The sequence below is a fragment of the Sminthopsis crassicaudata genome, chromosome 4 (genome assembly GCF_048593235.1).
Source record: "Sminthopsis crassicaudata isolate SCR6 chromosome 4, ASM4859323v1, whole genome shotgun sequence".
Lineage (NCBI taxonomy): Eukaryota > Metazoa > Chordata > Mammalia > Dasyuromorphia > Dasyuridae > Sminthopsis > Sminthopsis crassicaudata.
The window spans coordinates 463078347-463102802 of NC_133620.1; the positions used below are offsets into that span (position 1 = coordinate 463078347).

Genomic DNA, 24456 nt, shown 5'->3' on the forward strand with positions numbered 1-24456 from the left:
CAGTTACAGGGGTTATACCCAAATAGCAGGAAGAGCACCCCACCTGCCCAAAGCCTCCATGGGCTGCATAGATGAGCCTGGGGCTGCATTTCAAGATCCCGGCTGCCTCCTCAGCCTTTTGTTTCCTTCTCCACACTCAGCAGACTGAAAATCAACCCTAAGCCATGGACATTTTAAGCCCTCATGGCCATCTTTTGAGTTCAAGAATTCAAGAGTCCTTAGGGGAATGGTTGCAAGTGGGAGGGACTTTCTGAAATCTCAGAGGAAAAGGCCAAAGCCCCAAATAGGAGCAATGGAGGCCTCACTGGCCTGAAGACGGGGACCTTGAGTTGCTGCTCAGGCAGTATGGACCAAACCGTGAACATGAAAATCCTATTCATCAATCCCATTTCTCCTGGGAGTCTTTCCTGCCTCCCAGGAGATTAAAAGCGGTGGCTTAATGTTTCCTGTCTGAAGTATTTGTCAATGTGTGATTTTGAGTCTTTTGTATTTTAAACAAAACAAAACAAAAACAAAAACAAAAATCTATCCTCTACCTGTTACCTACCACTAAGATCACCGATCCAACATTGAGAGCTAGGAAGAGAAAGTATAGCCTTCTCCAGAAGGGATCCTGTTAATCCCTTTGAGGGAACCCTTCCCATAGTCCATTCCTAAGCTGTATTTGAAGAATTCTTCCCCCAAGGACCTCCAAGTTGGGGTTACAATGGGCCAGAAAGTTAAGAAAAGGTGGAGCGTTTCTCTTTGACATTAAGCTCTCCCACAACATAACCTTGTCTATTTGACGCCAGAACGAGGCTTCCTTTCTTGGAAAAGTTACAGCTTTAAAACCAGGACTGGATGCTAGGACTCTACAAAGTCCTCCCTTCACCATCAGACAGGCCTAGTGCTGGCCATCTACAGTCTGCCCTGAGATTTTGACCCCTAAGGGGGGACCAGCCACGGGAGGAAGCCACGGATGGACCGCGGAGTCAACTTGGCCCAATAATTGTGACAATATTGGGAAGCGAGAGCTATCCCCGTGGGAGGTTCAGCGTCTATGAGACAAAGAGATACACATGGGGAGTAAGTATTATAATCACCAAGACTGGGTACCGATGGAGAGCGGAGAAAATTAGAGAAAGAAAGGTCATCCTTACCCCTAACTATCTGGTGGACAGCACCAACAGGAAGCCCGTCCGCCGTTGGGAGGATTGCGGCAGCAGACAGTCCAATCAGCGCTCCGGTTTGCCTGTGGGATGCTCCACATTCACAGACATATTTACAGAGTGAGTGACTTCCCTCACTCTTCCTTTGCCCAAGGGGATGCTAAAATAGGTTTGCTCCCCCAAACACAAACCAGCTGGTCCGTGGGAGGCATCTCGGCAATAACTGACAGCCAAGGACCCACAAGTGGTTCAGGGAGAGGTGACCGACTTCTCGAAATGCTCTGGGTTGTTGTCAGCCCCATTCAGCACTGCTGGAAATGGCATTGGGGGAAGGGGTAATTCCTGCTCAGGAGCCTCCTCCTCAGCTTCCCCAACTGCTCTTTTCTCAGGCCTGATACCTTTCAGTAACTCTGAGGAAGAGTAGAAGGTTTCTGGACTTGCCTGGGCCACGGAAGGAGCTTAAAGGAGTCTGGGAGAAAGGTCTGTGGTGAGGGCTAAGGGAGATCTTGGTTAGAAACCCTAATAATGCTGCTGGTTTGGATACACGGGGACATTATCCAACACTCCTCTCGTTATTCTACCCCACACCTTGATTTATGGGTTGTCTACCCCATCAGAACATGAGTTCCTTGAGGGCAGGACTGATTTTACCTTTTCTTAAAAGCACTTAGCACAATGCCTTACACCCGAGAATGCTAAATGAATGAATCCTTAACATCAAAAACTTACTTACACCTTCGGAATCCAATACTTAACGTGCAACAAGAAAATTGGATTTACACACATATATTGTATCTGGGTTATACTGTAACACATGTAAAATGTATGGGATTGCCTGTCATCCAGGGGAGGAAGTAGAGGGAGGGAGGGAAAAATTTGGAAAAATGAATACAAGGGATAATGTTATAAAAAAAATTACTCATGCATATGTACTGTCAAAAAAATTTATAATTATAAAAATAAAATTTAAAAATAAATAAAAAATAAGAATAAAAAAATAGAAACTTCCAACTTTAAGCCCCACACTTTATATTTCTACCTCGCCATGTTACGTCACATATACGACTTTATTTAAATTTACAAGAATTTACAAAAATTACAAGATTTCCTATGAGGAAAGCGCCATAGATATTATCATCCTCATCTTCCAGATGAGGAAACCGAATCTCAGAGCAGTCAAGTGACTTACATAGAAAGGAGGTGATATCTTCGTCTGCTGGGGGAGAGCAATGTGTCAGTCTTACTGGGGAAGCAAGACAAGTCAACCTAGACCAGTGATGAACAGTAAAAGTTCAAAAATGTTCCAAAAAAAAGTAAAAACAGTAAACGACACAAGGTGTCAAGCAGTATGGCATAAACTCTAAATAAACTCAATTGGACAAGCATTCATAAAGCTCCTACTAAGTGTGAGACACTGAGCTAGGCTGCAAAGACAGATCCCAGAAGCTCAGATCTGTCCCCTGGCCTGCATCCCCTCTACTACTTCTCCAGTAAATGATCCACAGTCTGTCTGGAGACCTCCCACCTCTAAGAAGGGGAAGGAAGATAGCCGGGGCTAGACCAGTCCCCTTTTAGTGCTCTCTAGAACCTCTTCCGCATATATTCCCTTCTGTCTAGTTCACTACTTTCCCATGGGACTCTGCCTTAAGCCTAACCCCACTTCTATCCAGCCTCCATGCAGCTGCCAAAGGGATTTTCTCCAAAGTATAGTCCCCAGTCTAAACTGGCACATGAAATATGTTTAGGGGAATAGTGGGAGAGAAGGCAGGAGAGGAAGATAAGAAGCTAAAGTGCTAAAGGCCTTGAATGCCAGGATGAAGAGTTTGAACTTTATTCTGAAAGCAAAGAGTTGTTAAGAATTTCTAGGAGGATTTTGGGGGTTGTAGCAACTAGTGAGGAAGCAGTCGACCTTCCCAAAATTCCATGCTCAAGTCCATGGCTGCCTGCTCCAGAAGCACGGCAGGCCTGAAACGGAGTTTGTTATTTGTCTCCCAAGTGATCATGGGGAAGTGAATCTTCCTGGGCCTCCGTGTGAAAAAAAGATAACAAGACTGGGTTTTGGTGGACTTGAGTTCAAATACTGCTTTATCCCCTACTTATTACCTGGCCGGCCCTTGATACATAAGCCAGGTAATGCTCCTAAATCTCCGTTTTATTACATGCAGAATGAGAAGGTTAGCCTATATGGGGTTCTTTCCAGCTCTAGGACCCTATGGAGTCCCAAAAGGGATAAAGATCCAGACTGAAAGAAATCAGAAAAGCCCAGGCTTGGACACTGCCTCAGACGCTGGCCAGTGGGGTGACCACCTCTCTGCCTCAGTTTCCCCATCTACAAAAATGAGACTTGAACTAGAAATCGCTCCAGGTTCCTTCATAAACCCCAGCAGTTGCATAAATGTCTATGGAGGAGAGTGCTTTATAGATGCCTAAAAGCTAGATAAAGTCTGAAAAAAGTAGAGACAGTATAGTATATGTCCCCTATGAGGCAGCCTGGCAGAGGGCAGGATATGGAAGGCTTGGATTCGAGTCCCATCCCGGACACATGTTGGCTGCATGACCTTAGGCAAACCCCGTAATATCTTCAGGGATCTCAAGCCGCTCTCCAGAAGTTAGCCTTAGAAAGCACTGACCAGTATTGACCGAGGGCCTGTTTTCACAGGGAGCCAGTTTCACCAAAGCAATCATAAGTGCCCCCCCCAAACCTATGTAAGCGTGAACAGCCATTTCTGTGAGGGACAAGCCTGTGCCGAGGGCCAGTGATCCCCGATGCCTTTTCTGTGGGACAGACCTGGAGCTCCTGGAGAAATCCCAGCAAGGCTTCTTAACCTAGTGCCTTCCAAAGGGGAGCTTCCACTATGGCGGTCTCCTAACCAAGGGACAGGCACAGAAGGGTGCAATGGGTCAAAGCTTCAGCAAGAGAAACTGAGGAAGGACTTCCTCCCAGCCCCAATTCTTGATCCCAAAACAGAAGGACCAAAAGAAATTCCTTCCCAGGGAACTCTGGGAGAGCCGAATTCAGACTGAGGTCTAGCCCTCCAGATCTGAGATGGGCCAGCTGACCTCTCAAGCTTCCTCCCGGTCCCAAGATTCCCGTTCAGCTGAGGGGGTGGCAGTCCCACCCACGGCAGAAACCAGAGTTTCCCCTTGGAGCCACCCAGGGGCCAGGCAAGGGGCCGTGAAGGGCACGTGTTCTGGGGGAGGGATTGACAATGCAACCAGCAACATCCTCCTCTTTCCAGACAGTTCAATCTTTTCCCCCATCCAGGCCTCTCTGCCTGAAAAGCCGCCCCACCTGAAAAACCAGCTCCTTCCATAAACAGCAGGGGGAAAATCAGCCCCTCGGCCCCAGCCCTCGCCCGAGGTAAAAAGCCCCACACAGTGTCCCCCATCCCCCTTCCCAGTCCCTGGGCGGGGCCTCCTGCTTTGGGGAGCTCCTTGGAAAGCAACACTAACCAGGAAATCTCAGAAATGCCCCTTGGAGCAGATTCAAGGACCAGTCAAGCGGGAGGTGCTCCCCGAGCCCCTGGGAGCACCCAGTGCTGAAGGAAAAGACAGTGTAGGCAGGGTTGGGCCCCCTGCTCTCGAGAGGCTCCCACAAGAGATCTCTACAACTCTGGAGTCAAAGTCTGCCTGGTGCATCATAAGCCCTCAATAAACGTGAATTCACGCAGTGACCATGGCCTGGAAGCCCAGAGATGGCACAAAACCCGTGCACGGGCGCAGGGACCGAGCCCAGGGCCAAGTCCGTCTGTCCCCGAGGAGCTCACCTTCCCCACAGATAGAGACGGGAAGAACCCAACCCATGGAGTGTCCTATAATTCCATAACATCTGCAGACAAAGATAGATGAAAGCATCCCTCAGTGGCTTACTGAGCCAACAGCAGTGCTGGGGCTGGGGCTACAAAAGCCAAAACTGACATCGTCCCTGCCCCCAGGAAGCTTCCGTTCTATTGGAGGAAATAAAACTTCATTTGTTGGCTATTTTTCAGTCGTACCTGATCCTTCCTGCCTCCAGTTGAAGTTTCCATTCTATTGGAGGAAATAAAACATTTATTTGCTATTTTTCAGTCATACCCGACTTTTCCTGCACCCATTGGAAGGTTTTTTTTGACAAAGACTTGGGAGTGGTTAGCCATTTCCTAGTCCGGCTCATTTTTACAGGTGGGGAAACTGAGGCAAACAGGGAGAAGTGACTGGCTCAGAGTTGCACAGCCAGTAAATGTCTGAACTCAGGAAGATGAGCTTTCGACTCCAGATCCAGCATTCTATCCATTGTACCATCAGCTGCCGTAGAACTTCTACTACTGAATGAGTCAAAAACGCTTTCACTTTTGCAGGCCTGTTATAGACAGAACACCTTGCCTGGAGCCAGAAAATTGAGTTCCAACCCAGCCTCAGATATTTCCTAGCTGTATGACTCGGAAACGTTTGCCTCAATTTCTTGATCTCTAAAATGGGAACAACAGCATTTGCCTCTCAGCATACCTTGTGAGGATCAAATAAGATTATTATTATAAAGTGTTTAGCACAGTGTCCGGCACACAGTGGTGCTTAATAAATGCCTGTTGATTGATTGCTAGAAGTGTTTGAGTGGAGCTTCAAAGGGAATTATGAGCATAAAAAGCCTCACGTCTTTGTTGGAGGAGGGATGGCCTGCGCAGAGGCCTACAGAGATGAGAGGGGGAGGCATACCGGCGGTCATCAGTGAGTGGTTCTCAGAGTACAGGAGAGTGTGGTGGGAGGAGCCAGGCAGTGAAGGGTTAACTTGTACCTGATCTTGGAGGACTCAGGGAGCTATGGAAGCAACAAGACCCTCAGTCCCTTTAACCCCGAGGAGATTAAGGGAAATCCTAAATCCAGGTATGAAGTCACCGGTCGGCTTGACAACGACAACAAAGGAGGAGGTTTCCTGCGTTTCTCAGGCCCTGGGGACCATGGCTCACTCCCTGCCGGCCTCCAGAGTCCCCTTTCCAGCTGCTGGGCCGTCTGGGTGCTAAGCCTTCTCCAGCTCAGCCAGGGGAGCCACAGCTGCCAGGGCCCGCAGCGGGGGAGGGCAAGCTCTGCTTTGTCCTGAAATCCCCTCCTTCGGGAGCCCGGAGTGGGCCCTGGCTCAGCTCTCCCAGGTCCGGCCAAATCCGGCCCCTTCATCTCCCAGGCTAGATATTTCTTGCCTCTGGAGCAGAGGAACTGCCTGCACATCCAGGCTTGTCACACAGCCACAATGATGGATTTTTACAACTGCAGCAGGAGGCCCCAAAGGGCACCTGGGAGGGAAAGTGCTCAGAATGCAGGGGGATTCTGGAAATCATTGGAGGAAGGAGCCCCATGGTGGTGGGCAATGACACCTGATAGCTTCCTATTTTAAATGATTATTCCTGCTAACTAGGTGCTAAGCTCAGCTGTTTCCACATAGCTGAAGAAATGCAAATTCTCTCCACGTCCTCTAAATATCAGCAACCTATATAAAGCCCCAGTTGCCTAGCCCTAGTTATGGCTCAGGCCTGTCAACACCCTGATAATTCTTTTAGTTCTGGGGACATGGAGTCCAACTAAGCATATGGTTCCTCTGTCGGGGAATGGCCGCCCACAGGCATCGTGTTCATTCTTACCATGGTCCGGCCCGGAGGAAAACTGTCCAAGGAAATCACGGCAGCCATGGCACAGAACACATCCCAAAAGACAGGGCTGAGACTTTATTAGTCTTAGTGACATTATTTACACAGAGTCCTTCCCCCAGAGTTCCAGAGAGCCTACCTGGTATGAACAGAGACCCAGGGTTGTAGCAAACACAGAGCTGGCAAAGGCCTCTGGTCTAATTGGAGACTTCCCTGCCCACAAGTGGTCACCCAACCTTGATCTCCCCAAACCGGCGCCCTCCAGCCAAACTACCTTGTGTTTAACGTCTTTGCGGGTACTTTTATTCATTCACTCTATTTTTATGTATGTGCTTTATGTCTCCTTATTGGAATGGAAAGCTCATTAGGACTCCCCATGGTTTCATTTTTTTGCCTTTGCATCCCTAGGGCCTAATACAGGGCCGAAACACAGTAGGTGCTTAATAAATGCTCTCTGATTGAAGATAGCTAGGGAAGGACGACCGTCCCCCATTTCCACTTCGGGACAGTCATGATTATTAGTTTTTGTGTTTTTCTGAATCCCAAGCCTAAAATTGTCCAAAACTGACCCCACGGGAGCGCTAACATGTGTCTTTTTTGCTTACTCTCTTTTCTATTAACTATTCAATTTCTAGCAAGGCTTTCATAACCAAAGACTCCCAAAACAGTCGCCAGATTGGGAAATTAATGGTCACAAATCAGAAAGCATTTTTAAGCAGCACACTATGTGCCAGGCGCAGTGCTGAGGGTGCAGAGACAAAAAGGAAATGGTTCCTGCCTTCAATAAGTCCCAAAACAAGGTCTCATCCCCTTGTCATCCAAGTACCTTCCTGGGGAAGGAATGGCAAGGATTCCTAAGGAACAATAAGAAACAGAAGGTAAAACCTGGTCCATCTTCCCATTCTACGTGCTCCCCAGCCCAACATCCAGGTATTCCTGAAGCCAAACAGCTATAAAAAGATGGCTTCGGGCCTCCTGGCTCCAACAGGGACCCCTCAGCCCAGGGGCCCATGTCACTGGATGTAGGACATGAAAGCCGGTGTCCTCCCGGGCGGGAGAGGGTGGAGTGTAATTTCATCACGGAGGTTTGGTGTGGAAGTCACCAGACACCAGGGATGAAATTCCAGCTCTGTCGGGTGGAGAGTGAGGGGGCAGAAGAGGGAGGAGGGAGCCTCTCACTCTGGGGCCCCAGCCCCCTCCCTGAGGAGGCAGATGGGGAGCCGGGCAGTGGTCTGTGATGCAGCCCGTCTCCGATGGTCCGGAAAAAGAGATCTGGAACCTTAGCAAGAGAGTGTAGGCCATTGGACTAAGTGTCCAGATACTGCCTCCCCTCAAGAGCAGGACCCTCCCTCCGGGATTACCCACAAATCTCCACTGCTCCTTGGTTGCCAGGGGAAGGGTCCTACCTAGCTCCTGCCCCTCTGGGTTGGAATACAGACTTCCCATAGCATGAGAGTACCCAGTTAAGCTCGGTTAGTCGGGTTGGGAACCACATCACACAGCTGCACCGACTCTCCCTCTCTACCCCAATTCCATCCCAATGTCCTGGCTTTGCCCTCCTCCTCCAGGGGCTCTTTAAAACTTCTCACAGCCTGCTGCCATCCTCCCTCTCCAATCTGATCCAATAACTGTCACCTCCATGCACTCAGTGGGTCAGACTATGAATCAAAGGGTCACTATATATGAGCATGTTATTTCCCCCATTAAATGTAAATCCACAGGGGCAGGACTGTTCATTTCTGCTTTTATAGCCCAGCACCTGACACACAGCAGGTATTTAATAAACACTTGTTGATTAGCCTCTTCAAGAATAAAGAAAGCTTTCCCAAGTCCCTCCAATTTATTTTGTATCATCAGCATCATCATCATCATCATCATCTTCTTCTTCTTCTTCATCTTTTCCTCCTTATTCTTTTTCTTCATCTTTTCCCTTTCTTTTTCTCTATCTCTTCTTCATCTTTTCCTCCTCCTCTTCATCACTTTTCCTCTTCATCTCCTTCTCCATCATCTTCTCTTTTCCCTCCTCCTCTTCTTTTTTTTCTTTTCTTTTTCTCAATCTTTTCCACCTCTTCCTCTTTTTCTCCTTCATCTTTTCCTCCTCCTCTTCATCTCTTCTTTTCCCTCCTTTTTTCTTCTTCCTTTTTCCCCTTTTTCTCTTCTACATCTTTTCCTCCTTTTGTCTTCTTTATCTTTTCCTCTTCTTCATCTCTTCTTCTTCCATACAATGAATAGAGAAATGAACCCCCGAGTTCAAATCCAACCTCAGACATTTACTTTACCAGGTATGTGACCCTGGCCAAGTCACTTAACCCTGTTTGCCTCGGTTTCCTCATTTGTAAAATGAACTGCAGAAGGAAATGACAGACCACTCCAGTATCTTTGTCAAGAAAAGCCCAAATGGTGTGAACTGAACAACAAATCTTTCTCTTTTATACAAAGCTATTTGCGTATCGCTTCTCCCCATCAAATTGAAGACGGGGACTATTTTTTTGCCTGTCTCTGTATCCCCAGTACTTAGCATGTCAGAGACACTTACTAAAAACTTACCGAACGAATGGCTAGTCACTTCATCTTAAATTAAAACAATGAATAAACCCTGATTCAGACAAGTTCCCCACCCCCCCTTCCTGGGGGATGGGCAGCAGGGAAAGAGAGCAAATTGAGGGAGGTCGGAGAGAGAGAGAGAGAGAGAGAGAGAGAGAGAGAGAGAGAGAGAGAGAGAGAGAGAGAGAGAGAGAGAGAGAGAAACCAACACTTCTGGAGAAATTATGCAGCAAAGCCAATTACCAGCCCTCCACGCACTGATTATATTAACTGTATGCTCCCGAGCTCTTTAACAGATGGTATATTGCAATGTCATTATTTATATTTACCTAACAAGACTTTTGATTGTATTCCATTAACAAGAACTCCACAGTCTTCTAGAAAACAGTAGCCATTTCCTGGGTGTGGTGAGGAGCTGGGCCCATCCGTCAAAAATCAAAATGAGATTTCGTGGAAAGGAAGGAGAAATCACAATCTAGACTGGGGCCATCTGATGAAAAAGAGCTGGGGAGACGAGGTCCCCCAGCCTGTTCCACTGCTCCAGACCCGCCACCATTCGGCACAGGGGCGACTGGAGGAGGCGTCGGTGGGCCGAGAGGGAGCAGGCTGGAATCAGGGTCCCCCTGGCACAGGAAGAGACCCACAGACAAACACAGGGCACCAAAGGTCAAGAGCAAGGCAGTCGGGGCGGCACGGGCCTGTGCAAGCAGAGAGGGTCCAGAGTCCAGGAGATCGGGGAACAGGGCAGGAAATACCCGGGAGCAGGCTCGGCAGGTTGGAGCACACACATCTCTGAGTGTCTGCCAATCCATTTGTCCATGTGATTAACATTTTAAGGCTGTGTCCCAGGTACCGTGTGCTGAGAGCTGAAGATCCAAAAGGAGGCCCTGTCCTCAGGAAGCTTCCAGTCTAATGGGGGAGACAGCAAGCAAACAAATATATCCATGGGCCCACCAGCTAATCAGCAGAGAGGGTGGAGGAAAGTCTCCTTGTGGAAGGTGGGATTTTAGCCGGGACACAAGAGAAGCAGAGAGGACAGTGGTTGGAGCAGAGAAGGGAGAGCACTCCAGGGAGGAGGGACAGAGAAGGCCCCCAACCAAGAGATGGCCAGTCCTGTTCATGAATAGGATTAGTAACATCTAAGAAGACTGTCAAGGTTATGAAGGGCTTTGAATGCCAAACAGAGTATTCTGTATTTGCTCCAGTGGTAATAGGGAGCCAGGGAAGGTTATTGAGGTAGTGGGTGGGGATTAACCTAGTCAGATCTCCATTTTGGCAGTTAAGTGGAGGATGGGCTGAATTAAGAAGACACCAGAGGCAGACAGACTCAGCTCCTCCAGAGGAGCAGGAAAAGAAGAGGAAGAGGAAGAAAAGATGGAGAAAAAGAAAAGGAAGAGGAGGAAAAGATGAAGAAGAAGAAGAGAAAGAGGAGGAAAAGATGAAGAAGAGAAAGAGGAGGAAAAGATGAAGAAGAAGAAGAAGACAACGACCATGACTTTTTTATTTTTATTTTTGTCTCTGCATCCCCAGAGGCTCACATAACTGGCTCACAGTAGATACTTATGTAGATACTTACAGTAGATACATACCTTGATTTTTTTTTCTGAAGGAATTGGGGTTAAATGACTTGCCCAGGGGCAGTGGATAGAGCACCAGCCCTGAATCCAGGAGGACCTGAGTTCAAATCTGGTTTCAGACACTTAATACTTCCTAGCTGTGTGACCCTGGGCAAGTCACTTAACCCCAACCTCAGGGGGGGGTAAATGACTTGTCCAGGGTCACAACAGCTAGGAAGTGTTAAGTGTCTGAGGCCAGATTTGAACTCGGGTCCTCCTGACTTGTTGCAACAACCCAAGGCCTACAGGATTAGACTAGGGTAGGGGCAGAGTTGTTCTGATGATTTTATACTCACACAAACACCATCTTCCAAGATGGAGCTAGAAAAAGTAAGCCTTGGCACAGGGGATATCACCTATTATCAATGTGATCATAGAGTGCTAGACATAGACTGTTAGGAAAAAGAGAGGCAAAAATATGGTCCCTGCTGAGCTCCTAGCTCTTAGAAGAAGAGGAGAGTCTGAGGGGGAAAAAGTAATTGCAATATCTTAAGGGAATGCTTTAGGATCCCAGAAATGGCTCCAGTACTGGAAAATCTGGCACTGTGTTCATAAGAAAAGATCACGTCCAGCCATTCTAGAGAGCAATTGTAACTGCCCAAAGGGCTCTCAAACTGCACACCTTTTGACCCAGCAGTGTTTCTACTGGACTTATACCCCAAAGAGATCTTAAAGGGAAAGGGACCCATATGGGCAAAAATGTTTGTGGCAGCTCTTTTCATAGTGGCTAGAAACTGGAAGATGAATGGATGTCCATCAATTGGAGAATGGTTGGGTAAACTATGGTATATGAATGTTATGGAATATTATTGTTCTGTAAGAAATGACCAACGGGAGAAATACAGAGAGGCCTGGAGAGACTTACTCAACTGATGCTGAGTGAAATGAGCAGAACCAGGAGATCATTGTACATGGCAACAACAAGATTGTGTTGTGATCAGTTTTAATGGACATGGCCCTCTTTAATAGCGAGGTGATTCAGGTCAATTCCAATAGTGATGGAGAGAGCCGTGTGCACCCAGAGAGAGCTCTATGGGGACTGAGTGTGGATCAGAACACAGAATTCTCACTCTTGTTGTTGATCTTTGTTTGCTTTTTGTTTCTCTTTTTTTCCTTTTTGATCTGATTTCTTCTCATGCACCATGATAATTGTGGAAATATGCATAGAAGAATTGCACATGTTTAACCTATATAGGATCACTTTGCCAGGGAGGGGATAGGGAGAAGGAAAGGAGAAAAAAGTCTGGAACACAAGGTTTTGCAAGGATGAATGTTGAAAACTACCTATATATATATATATATATATATATATATATATATATGTATATATATATATATATATATATATGTATATATATATATATATATATATATGTTTTGAAAATAAGCAGTTTTAATCAAAAAAAAGAAAAAAAAAAAAAGAAAAGATCATGGATCTTCAAGAGGGAAGGGTCCTCATGGCTTACAAGCCCAGCAATAAATGGGTAGTAAGCCTCTGAGACAGAATTTGAACTCAGATCTCTTGTCGGTGCTCTCACCACTTTGCCATTCTGAGATGACCTCTAAGGTCACAGGGTCATAGAATTTAATATAAGGGATCCTAGAAGCCATCCAGTGCCCCTGAGGCTCAGGGAAGTTGGTTAACATGCCCAAAAGGTCACTTAGGGAATAAGCCTCGAAGGCAGAATTGGAATCCGGGTCTGAGATGGCGGATCAGACAGTGGGGATCCAAAGGCATGAGAGAGATGCGGGTAGGACCAGGAGCCCTTGACACGACAGCAGCGGGATCTGTAAACAGGACAGTGTGGAGGCCTCCAGCCACACTCAGTAAAGGCTGTATTTATGGGAGCCCAATCAAGAGTGTTCCCAGGAGGATGAAGGTCCTGGGGGAGGGGATTTTAGGGGAAGCTGAGAGCAGGTGAAGGAGGACGTGGGGAGTCTGTGATCCAGCTGGTGCTGTGTATCACTCATGGCATACATAACTTCCTGTGAGTAACAGTATCCTGTTGCTGGTCTTCCAGTGGGTGGGGGAGAGGCTGGCCGAAGGATAGAATTTGACATTCAAAATAAAAAATGAATGGATGAAAGAATAAAAGTTCAAAATCCGTGGCATATATACCCAGATGAGGGCCATTACCTCAGATGTTGTCACAACTTTTCTGAGTTGTGGCTAAGGCTGAGCCCACAACCCCCCAGGGGTCAGCCTGGACTCCTCACTATCACCCCCCACATCCGCACGCTTGACAAGGCCTGCCAGCTGCAGCTCTAGAGCGTCTCTTGGCCTGTCTCCTGTCCTCTGCCCCTGCTCTGGTGCAGCCCAACTCACCTCCCATCTGGGTTATCACAGGAGCTACAGTTTGTCCAGGCTCTCCCTGCTGTGTGACCTTCTTAAAGCACAGGCCAGACCCAGCCACCTCCCTACTCCTTATCACCTCCAGATAAGATTTTTAAATCCATTTGGCTCTCAAAACTTCAGCTCTTCAGTCTTCTTGAGCCTTATTCTGCAGATGCAGAGAACGCCGACTTCTTACTGCTTCTGGAACGATTCATCTCCAGCCTGGCTCCCACACCTGGAGCGCTCTCCTCACCTCCTTCTCGTGGCTTCCTTCAGGTTCCAGCTCCAAATCCCACTTTGTAGAAGATGCCTTTCCTACTCCCACTTAATGCTGCTGCCTTCGCCCCGCCGATTTTCTCCAATTTACCCTCTTTACAGCTTCTTTATTCATATCTGACATGTCTCCTCCACTGAGCTGGGAGCACCTTGAGGACGGGGGCCAACTTTTGCCCTTTTTTTGCATCCTTAGCCCTCATCAGAGTGTCTAACACAAAGCAGATGTTTAATACTGCTATTGACTAGTTCATCTCTGGGAATCTGTTTCTAGAGTAAAGAGTGCAGAAGGAGAAGGAGGAGAGATTGGGTCAGGAGACTGGGAGACATCATAGTCAGTGTTCTGCATCCCTCAAGGGAATCTCAAGAGCTACCAAATTACCTCCCCAGTCAACCTCCACCCAAGGTGAGAATCCTTTGAATAAGCTCAGCGTGAACACCTGCACTGATGGAAAGTCATAGGGCACAACCTCAAGGACGCTCTCCGCCATATTGCAAAAGAACAAGGAGATGATGTGGAGATGGACGGTGTCTGAACAGCACAGATTCCATCAAGAAGTTCGAGCCTTGGGAGGAGTGTGGGGAAGAAGGAGGAAGATGGCGTCCTCCCAACTCCCAGCTCCTCTAGACCTCTGGGAAGATGAAGCCACCCGATTTCTAGAACTGGAGACTTCTACAAGGATTTACTGCCCTCGCCGCGTCCCCGCCCAAATCATTCCCTTTACAGCCCCCATCCATCCCTCCTTCTTCCACCTTCTGGGACCCCAGAGAACGCATATCATTCCCTTCTTCAAATACTCCATTCAAACACATCTTCCCTTCTCTGAACTAACCATCCCCCTTTGCGATGACACAGACACGAGGCTCTCCCCCTGCTGAGTGCCCTCCACTGAATATTTACTAGCTTGTGGACCTCTCTCCTACACTATGGAAGCCACAAGTGACCACAACACACTCCGGAGAGGGTTCGAAGGATCTCACCGGCTTATTCCTAGAAGCCCAACATCTGGGTTTTGCCAGCTGTCCCCCACACAATTGCCTCCCATTAAGCCCAAAGTCCACCAGTCAACGATCTCTCGGCCCTGGCCACAAGCTCCTGAACATGTCCAGTGTCCCAACAATGGGACCCGACTGCGGGGTGCAGCTGTCTATGGGTGGGGCAACGTCGCTTTTGCCCAAATGGGCGAGCAGACTTTCACAGGACATACCGGCCAGAGCACACTCGTGCCGTCCATCCTCCCCCGTAATCCCTCTCCCAGCTGCTGGGCTGCCTTTAAAGGGGCCGCGGAGTCCCCTTCCCACACGGACTTCGGAAAAGCATTTAATCAAAGTAATAAACTAAGCATAAGCGTATCACTATCAGAGCACTAGCCTCAGATGTCACACTCCCATTTTCATTTAATCCCCATTCCAACTTCCCAAGCAGAAAACCCCCACTCCGGAGGGTGTCCATGTCTCCGGAGCTAAATCCGGTATCTATCGGTATGGGACCGGGCTTAGGCTTTCAGCCTAAGTCACCGAGGGACTCGTCCGAGCTGGAGGACGGGCTGGTAAGACTGGTGCTGATGAGACAGATGCTAACTCTGCCCCTCAGCAGGGGATTTGGACTTGGAGATGTAGAGAGAAAGAAGGATTGATGAGATCTGCAAAGCTCTTAGCCCAGATCCCGGCACACAGTAGGCCCTGTAGCAGTTCTGACTGCCATCCTCATCATCAGATTGTGTTAGGGAGGGACCAGTTACACATGGACGTAAAGGATTGCAGTAGCTACGGCTAGTACGATAGGATAAGTGTTATGGGAGGAGAGAAAATGGAATCATAGTATTTTTAAAATATTTGTTTTTTATTTTTTCAAAATGAATGCACATAAATAAAAAGCTATACTAAAAAATAAAGAGAAAAAGGAAAAAATAAAGAAAACTAAAACAAAAAAATACATGCAAAGATAATTTTCAATATTCATCCTTGCAAAACCTTGGGTTCCAAGTTTTTCTCCCTCCCTCCTCTAGACAGCAAGTTATCCTATATAGGTTAAACATGTGCAGTTCTCCTAAACATAAGAATGGCAGTTTTTGAGAGCTGGAAGGGTCCTTAAAAATCCAGCCTCCGGCCCCAGACTAAAACCGTTCTCCCAGGCACAGCCTATCCATAGACAATTCCTCATCCTGAGGACGATCAGGGGGTCCTAGAGGTGGAATGAAGTTGAGAGGCCAACTTAAAAAGACTTTAAAAGACAAGGAAACTGAGCCAAAGGGAGTATTTTTTTTAAGAGTTGAAGAACAACAGTTCAACCTTCTCATTTACAAGGAAGGAAATTGAAGCCCAGGGGAAGTAAATTGCCAAAGATAATTCAGTTGGTGACTGTAGAGAGGAAAATCTGAAGCCAGGTTTTTGGATTCCAAATTCAAATTTCCAGTCCCTTCTAGAAGCCCATGGGAGCATGTTTGGTGCCCGCTCTGGTAGCCACTACATCTTTAGTATTTCTAAGTCCCAACCCGGAGGGGTCCACACAATGAGGATGCCATATTGGGTCAGGAACTCCGGCTAGCTGGCTTCATCTAGGATGCAGGATAACTTGTACACTTGGCTATCCATAGACCCTGGGGCAGCAGGGCTGTCTTTCCATCATCGTCTCCCCTTTATTCATTCCCAGCATTACTAGCTCCCCAGACAGGAAATCCTGGGTTCGAATCTGACTTATACATAACTAGCTCTGTGACCCTGAGCATCATTTTGCCTCTTTGACCTTCAGTATTCTCATCTGTAAAATGGGGATAGAAATAGTTATAAGAAATGAATATCAATGAAAGCCCTGAAATCATTAATGGAACCAATCACTTTAACCTCCTTAAGCCTCAGTTTCCCAAGCTGTAAATGAAGAGACTAGACAAAGTCCCTTCTAGCTGTGGTGTTATTCAATTTAAAATCAGCCCATTGGTGACATCAAAATAATAAGGGCTTCCCCAGCATTTAAACAGTCCATTCTTCTAAGTAGGTTAAACATTTCCCCTACAATCTCGTTTAAATGGATAAAAGTTATTTTAGCATTTTTTAAAAAGCATCTGTTACCAGCCTCTGACTAATTTATCACAAAGTATGGAAGAGGGAGACCTGTGACAAATGTCACTGGTGGTAGTACACACGACTTTCTAAGTCAATCGCCTGCCTTTATGCTAAAGTAGGGAATGGCGCCTTTCACGTCCCTTTTGGAATCCGTTCATGACTCCACAAAAGCCAAGCAGGGCCCCATTAAGCCCCCTTTCTCCCCCTGCCAACTTCCCACCCTTAACTAAGGACTTTCATGCTTAAGTCTTTAAGAGAGAGAGCCCACCGGGCTAAGGGAAGGCTAACTAATACCACTTGTGCCACCATCTTGGCCAAGTCACTTCACACTCATTCTCTCTTATTAAATGGGAACGGCTCTCCTGACCATCACCAAGAGTTTGTGTCACATTAGTTAAGCCTCCCTGTCTCAGTTTCCTCATCTGTAAAATGGGCTAGCTGAGCTCTGAGGTCCCTTCCAGTTGTAGACTGAGGATCTACCAGGAGAGAAAGTTCCCAGGTTCCACCACTTCAGATAAGCAATTATACTGCAACTTCAGTTATCTGGGGCTACTTATGTAGGGTCGCACAAGTCTCCTCAACTGCACAGCCAGTGTGAAAGGCTGGATTTGGTGTGGGTTCAAATCTTCCATCTGCCACTAAGTAGCTAGATGACATTGAGCAAATCCTCCTTTCTTTCTCATCTCCAGTCACTCCCCACTCTCTTCCCACTCAGTAAATTGCATTGGCTCCCTATTACCCCCAGGATCAATACAAACTTCTTTGTTTGGTATCTAACCTTTGTTATCTTCCTACATTTCCAGTCTTCTAGTAACCAGAGACAATGGATGAACAGCTTCCTGCTGTTCCTCCCCCAGGGCACTTTCCCAGCCCTTCTCTGCCTGGGCTGTCCTCGGCTGCTGGCCTCCTCCAAAAAGGGCAATATGTCCCTGGCCTATTACACAGTTGTCTGCATATAGTCTCCCCGTTAGAACACGAGCTGAAATGACCCTTTTTTGTAATCCCGGGACTCAGAACTAGGCCTAGCCCAGAGTAAGAGCTTAAACAGATGCTGGCCTCTGGACCTCAGTTTCCTCATCTGTAAACAATGGATTGGTCTAGATCACCTCCAAGATCTTTCCAGTTCTGAATCTGAGATCTGGAATCTCAGAACTGGGAGGGCCCACAATGCTTGGCTACAGCGGAAGCATCCTTCTCCCTCCCTGTATCCCAAGTGGCTGCTATAAGGGAGAGGGGGCTGAGGGGTCCCTTGTGAAGTGGTCAGCCCCTCCTAAATCCCTTCCTGACCTCCTCTGGCTTGAGCTCCCTTCCCTCCTCCACCTCCAGCACATCTGTTGTGATCCCTGAGCTCATATATCTCTCCTCCCTTAGAGCTCCAGCTAAAACTTAGCTGAGACAGAACAAGTACCTGACCTGTCCAATCAGACTCGGGGAGAGATGGTACCACATAAGGATGCATGCACAGCAAAGGAAGAGATATGGGAGGATCCTCACTCGTTAAAGATCAACAGACCCAGCGAACAGTTCTGGCTGGCATCCTGCCCTACGGTGTCACCTGGCCCCAACCTTGCCCTTTCCCTCTCTCCAGGGCCCAAATAAACCCCTCTCTACACTATCTAGGGCAGGCCATTTTTTCTGTCCATCTTGACGAGACCCTCAGAAGATTTCTCGTTTTCTCTTAGGAGACAGTCCCCAGCCCCTTTTCTAATAAAAGAATAGGGTTTTTTGAGTCTTCCCAAAGAGTGTTTGCTGCTGTTGGAGTCCACGTTATCTCTCTGAGAAGATCAAGCCCAGGAGGGACACCCAGACCCTGCCCCAACACCCCCACCCAGCACCTCCTCAATCTGGAGGCTCGTTGTGACAAGCCAGGGAGAGGGACAGGCCTGCTTTTCAGAACCCATTCATTGGGGCTCCCCTGGGCTATCGGCTGTCCTAGTCTCCATCAGCGTCCTGATGGGCTCAACTCCACAGCCATCGAACCAAGCTATGGGGCCTGCAGCTCTGGGCATCGCCCCCTTCTGCTGCCCCTCTCCCCTTCCTGATTTGGGTGATAAAGCTGGTGATGAGACAAAATCCAAGATGACTCATAATGGTCCATTCCTTCCTTTCAAAAAACATGCAAAGATCCAAACAGGGCACTTCTGGAGGTGGGACGGAAGGGCTAAATACACCCTAGTTCTGATCCTAGGAGCGATTCGGCGCAAATCTCTCGGGCTCTCTGCCCTCCCTCCAGCTGCTCACCTGGAAAATGGAGCCTGCTAACCCCATCCTCCAAAGGGGAGGCCCGCTGGAACCTCGAGTTATGAAAAGGTACCTAGTAATAGGGTCAGGAATTTAGGGCTGGAGGGAATCTCGGGCACCATCTAGTTGAGTAATTCGATAATTTTCAGGAGTCTCTCACTCTTCATGGCCCCATTTGGGGTTTTCTTGGCAGAGAGATTGGAGTGGGTGGCCGTTTCCTTCTCCAGCTCATTTGACAGATGGGGAAACTGAGGCAAACAGGGTGAAGTGACCAGCCAGAAGTGTCTGAGGCTGGCGCTCTAACCACTGTGCGACCCAGCTGCCTCTGCTTTGTCTTAAAGCCCTTGTTTTTGCAGATGAAGAAACTGAAGTCAAAGTCACACAGCTATTAAATGTCAGAGACAGTCTCAAACCTGGCCCCTGCCTCCGGGGCTCCTTCCCCTGGATTCCAAATAGGAAGGGCTGTTCTGCTCTGGGGGGCTGCCTGCTAATTTTGGGGAGGACAGAAAGGTCACATTTAGGACCCCCAACCCTTGCCATTTTATCTGGCTCAAGGGCCTGAAACGCAGCCCCGGACCAGTGAAGCCCTGCCTGACATCCACTTGCTGTGACCCCAGCGAGTCCTGTTCCGAATCCGCACCGGGGGCCGCTCCCCATCCATGGTGGGGGGCCCCTGCTGCCTGTAGTCCCTAACCCATGGGGCCCTTGAGACAAACACAACGAGAGAGATCTCCGAGGCGATCTAGTCCAGATCTTTCATTCTTTCCAGTCATGCCCTACTCTCCGTGGCCCCATTTGGGGTTTTCTTGGCAGAGATACCGGAGGGGTGGCCGTTTCCTCCTCGGGCTCCCATTACAAATGGGGAAACTGAGGCAGACAGGGAGAAGCGGCCCAGGGTCACCCGCTGGGAAGTGTCTCAGAGATCCTGACCCTAGATCCGGCTTCTATCCACTGAGCCCCGGTAGTCCCCCCTCGTTTTACACTTCCTGAGGCTGGAAGGAAATGCCTAACCCAAGGTCACCCCGCGGTGGGGGGCAGGGCCGGTTATCACTGTCATCATCACTGTTATCCCAGTGGGGGGGGGGGGGCTGAGATCAGGCGGAGGGAAGCCTGCTAAGAGGGCGCGCTGCCTGTGGCCCCAAACCTTCCTCCCGGTCCCGGGACCTCCAGCAGAGCCCGCGCTCTCCCCAGAACTCTGTCCAAGCGGAGGCGGATGGGGCCGCCCTGCCCGCAGCATCCCCACTCGCAGCCTCCCCGCCCCCCTGTCCAGTAGCCCTGGAGACCAAAGGCGGAGGTCGGAAGGCCGGGAAGCCCTGGCTGGGAAGGAGCCCGGCCCGGCGGGATGCGGGAGGAGTTGCAGCCCGGCCTCCGGGGAAGGTCCCGCTCCATCCTCCCGTACGGCCCGGGGCTCCCTCTCCCCCACCCCGATGGGGGGGCGGCCGCGGCCTGGGACCCTGCCCGGAGCTCGGGGCCGCGGGGCCTTCCCCGGGGTCCGACACCGAGGACCCGAGCCAGGGGTCGGGGGTCGGGGGGAGGGGGCACCTCCGGGGGTCCGGCTCCGCCGGGATCTCCGCCTCCCCCAAGTTGTCCCGATTAGCCGCCCCCCCCCCCCCGCCAGCCTCAGCCCGGGCTCCTCCTTCTAGCCCCACCCCCTTCACCTCATGCTCAGTGACCCCACTTCCGGGGGCTTGGCTACCACCACCAAACAGCCCGGGGATGGGGAAAGGGAGACACTTTATCTGGGGACCCATGTCAGCTGCCCCCGCGGGCCGGGAGCTCGGGCTGGGGGCGGGGGGGCCGTCCTGGGGGGCCGGACCTGCCCTCCTCCAGGTGCGGCCTCCCCCGCCGTCCTCCCGCGGCCCCCCGATTTCGGGCAGACTCCATCTTACCCCCGCCGGGAGGAGGACTGGGGGGGGTGTCACCCTCAGCCCGCGGCACGTCCGCTCCCGGCCCCCGCGTCCTCCCGGCACGGCGGCGGCGGGGGCAGAGAGGGCGGGCGGGGAGGACGCCCCCGGCCCGAGCCCGGCTCCCGGGCGGGACAAGTGGGCGGAAAAGTGGCCGGAGCGGCCCCCGGCCGGGCCGCTGTCCCCGGCACTTCACTTTTCTCCTCTCCCCCAGACTGGCACCGGGAAGAACTGACCTCATTCCCCCAACTGCAGCGAGCTCCGTCCTCTCCCCGAGCACCCCCCCCTCGCGGCTGACAGCTCCGGATCCCGCACAGCGCCCCTTCCCGCCCCTCCCCCCGCCCTCCGCAGGTGGAGGTAGGAAGTGGGGGTGAGGGGCGCCCCCTCCCCCACACCACCATTCCAGCCGCGACCTCCCTAGTCACGTGTCTCCCAATGCACCCAAAATACAGAGCCAGACGGATTTGTTCCCGGCGCACGGGGTGGGGGGAGATGGAGCGAGGGGGAGGTGGGGGGACGGCCTCAGCCCACCCGCCCCCCGGTATAAAAGTTTCTCTTACCTCGGAGGATCCCCAAGCGCTCCTGCCCAGCGGCGCCCCGGCCCCCGCTCGCTCCCGGCCAGGACTCAGCCTCCCGCCGCTGCCTCCTTAATTAATCTGGGAGAAAGGGGAAGACGAGGCAGAAGGAGAGGAGGAGGGGATGGGAGGAGGGAGAGAAAGACGGGGGGAGGGAGGGAGGCAGGGAGAGGGGAGGAGGAGGAGGAGAAGGAGGAGGAGGAGGAGGAGGAGGGGGAGAAGCTGCGGGGTGGGGGTGGGGTAATCTCTCCCCCCACCCCCCCCAGCCTAGGCACGCAGGGGGGCGGGGAGCGGACGGAGCCCCCGCTCCGGGGGCCGGGAGGGGAGCGGACCGAGCGGAGCGGGCTGAGGGTGGGGGCCGGGCCGGGCGGGCCGGGCTGGGCTGGGGGGGGCTCGCTCGCGCTCGCTCTCCCGGAGCTGGGCCCCCCCCCGCTCGGGGCTGCAGCAGAGAGGAGGGGAGGGGGGAGAGAAGGGAGAGCGGAGAGAGGAGAGGAGGAGAGCGGAGAGGAGCCTCTTTGTTCTGTAATCCCAGTAAGATTGCAAGCCATTCGCCCCGTCTCTAATCCCAGCCCCGCTCAACAACCACCTCGATTGGCTGTCATTTACATACAGGATTAGCCCGAGCCGGCGCCCGGAGAGCCCGGCGGCCGCGGGGACCGGGAGGCGGACACCGGGGGGGCAGGGAGGGTCCCGCGGGGCGGGGGGGCGGCGCGGCGCCGGCCCGCCTCGGGGCTGGGCACACGGGGGCGGGGGGCCCGGCGGGCTGGGGCCGGCCCCCGAACGGAGGGGAGACGAGGGGAGGGGGGCGGTCAGGGGCGCGGAGGCTGGAAAGCCGGCATGGGGGAGGGGTGCACCGGAGTGGGAGCGGAGGGGCCCCCCGAGCCGGGGAGGGAGGCCCCCTTCGGGAGAGGTACCTGGCAGGAGGAAAGGGGGGATACACAGAGGAGGAGGGAGTGAATAATCCCTGTCTCGAGCGGCGCCCGCAATCCCAGACGCTGAGGGCAGCCCGGGGAGGAGGCTGACCGAGGATGATTGTGCCCATTTTACCGATGGGGAAACTGAGTCCTCGCCAGTCGCGCCATTAGCGCTCTCCGCTCAGCGTGGACCCCGAGTTCTTTCCGTGCGTCAGTGCAGCGCCGGGCCCGCGATGGGGACCCCGGCCGCAGAGGGCTGCCGTTCTGCCCACGCAGACAGGACCCAGAGGGGACGGGAGTCATTGCCAGAGGGATGGAGGATTAGCCAGAGGCCACTTCCGGGGGAGCTGCCAGGGCCCCCCTCGCGCCTCGGAGCAGGCCCCTGCTCCCGCTCTCCCCCCGCCTCGGACACCTTTGTGGGAAGCCCTCGTGTGGGGAGTCGCTCTTAGCGGACTCAGAGCTTCGGGAGTTCATGGAGAGGAGGATTACAGCTCCAAAGGGACCCAGAGGCCTCTGCTTTAGTCTCTTATTCCACGGAGCAGGAAACTGAGGCGCAGGCACCCCGGGACATTACTAGGAGCGCGTGAATGACCAGTCTCCGGGTGCCTCCTTGTAGGGAGAGCGAGGAAGGGGGGTGCAGGGAGCTGCAGAAGCGGGAGGGGCCCTGGAGGCCCCGCGAGGAGCTCTAGGCCAGAAGGCTCAGGAGGGGGGGGGGGCGGGATTCCTCGGTTTGGGAACCTGAGGCAGGCCGGAATCGCTTTGCATGCCGGTCCCTGGCTCCGGTCCGCACTGCTGTGGCCTCGGGCCCTCCTGGGGGGCGCTCCCCATGGGGAGGGGGCCCGAAGTCCACCTAGAGGTTGGACCTCAAGACCGTCTCTCGGCTCTGAGTCAGCGGAGTGAAGTCATTCCCGAGGGGCCCCCCAACTGCCTCCCACGACCTTGTCTGGGCCTGCCTGCCTGCCCTCCTTCCTCCTGACACCCCCCCATTCCCTCCTTGTCTTCCCTTCCTATGAGACACCCCCACCCCCACCCAAGTCTGAGTCCGTCCTCCCTCCCTTCACTGAGCGGCCTGGCTGCTCCCTCCCCGCCCCCCCTTCCATCACACCCTTCTTGTGCCCCCCACCCCCAGCCCATCCAGGAGATTCTAGGCTGGAAGGCCTTATCTGCCACTCTCTCTGCCTGATTTACAAGTCCCTCCACAATCTGGCCCCACCCTCCTAATCCACCCTTATTTCTCCATCCTCCCCGTGGCCACACCCACCCTCCCTCCTTCCACTCCAGCCTGGCACGTCTCCCCACCATCCCCTGCCCACACCCCCTCATTCCCAGCCTGGCCCCTCCTGGAATGCCCTCCGACTAGCCAGAGCCCAGGTCTCACCTCCTCCGGGAAGCCCTCCAGGACTCCTCCAGCCCTCCTGGAGTGACCTTTTCCAGTCCCTCGGAATTAGATGTTCTCTTAGACCGAGAACTGCTGTTCAGGTGGCGCAGTGGCTAGAGAGCCGAGTTTGAATCTTGCTTCACACCTTCCTTTCCATGGGAGCCTGTCCCTGAGCCTGAGAGCCGGACTCCAGGATTTCTGCAGACCTTAAATGCTAGTTCTCATTGGGATGAGTCTAATTTTCCGGCCAGCCCGGAGCTCTTGGAAGACCGAGTCCCCTCTTCCTCCTTTGGCCGAGCCACGCTCAGGCCTGGACATCCAGTGGGGCCAGCCGCCTCCCCGGCGGGGAGGGCCAGAGGGCGGCCTGGGACCAAAAGAGCACTTAAGGAGACTCAGGTCCGAGATACAAAAGATCCTGAGGAGGCCCTTGGCGCTGCCCTAAGGCTCAGGACATGGGCAGTGTGGGGTGCCAGTTGGTCTGTCTCATTCTGCTCTGTGCCAGCCAGGCCCAATGCACCCTACCCCTACAGTGAGAAAGGAAACCAGGTAGGGAGCACTTGTGAAGTGCCTACTGTGTGGCAGAATGTCCCAACCGCTACAATGAGAAAGGAAATTAGTCAGTAAACATTTATGAAGCACCTACTATGTGACTGAGCTGTGCCATACCAATGAGGCCGAATGTCCCCAACCCCTACAATGAGAAAGGAAACCAGTCACAAGCATTTATGAAGCACCTACTGTATGGCCGAATGTCCCCAACCCCTACAGTGAGAAAGGAAATCAGTCACAAGCATTTATGAAGCACCTACTGTATGGCCGAATGTCCCCAACCCCTACAGTGAGAAAGGAA

The 24456-nt window shown here is 51.8% G+C and overlaps 1 protein-coding gene across 1 annotated transcript in view; it reads right to left on the bottom strand.

The window, feature by feature from the left end:
- GTF2IRD1 (GTF2I repeat domain containing 1) overlaps positions 1–21435 on the bottom strand; it is a gene marked incomplete in the record, with an annotated part of 193432 nt that extends 171997 nt beyond the window's left edge. The window contains 1 exon segment of the mRNA XM_074264041.1: positions 21300–21435.
- Between the last annotated feature and the right edge of the window lie 3021 nt (positions 21436–24456).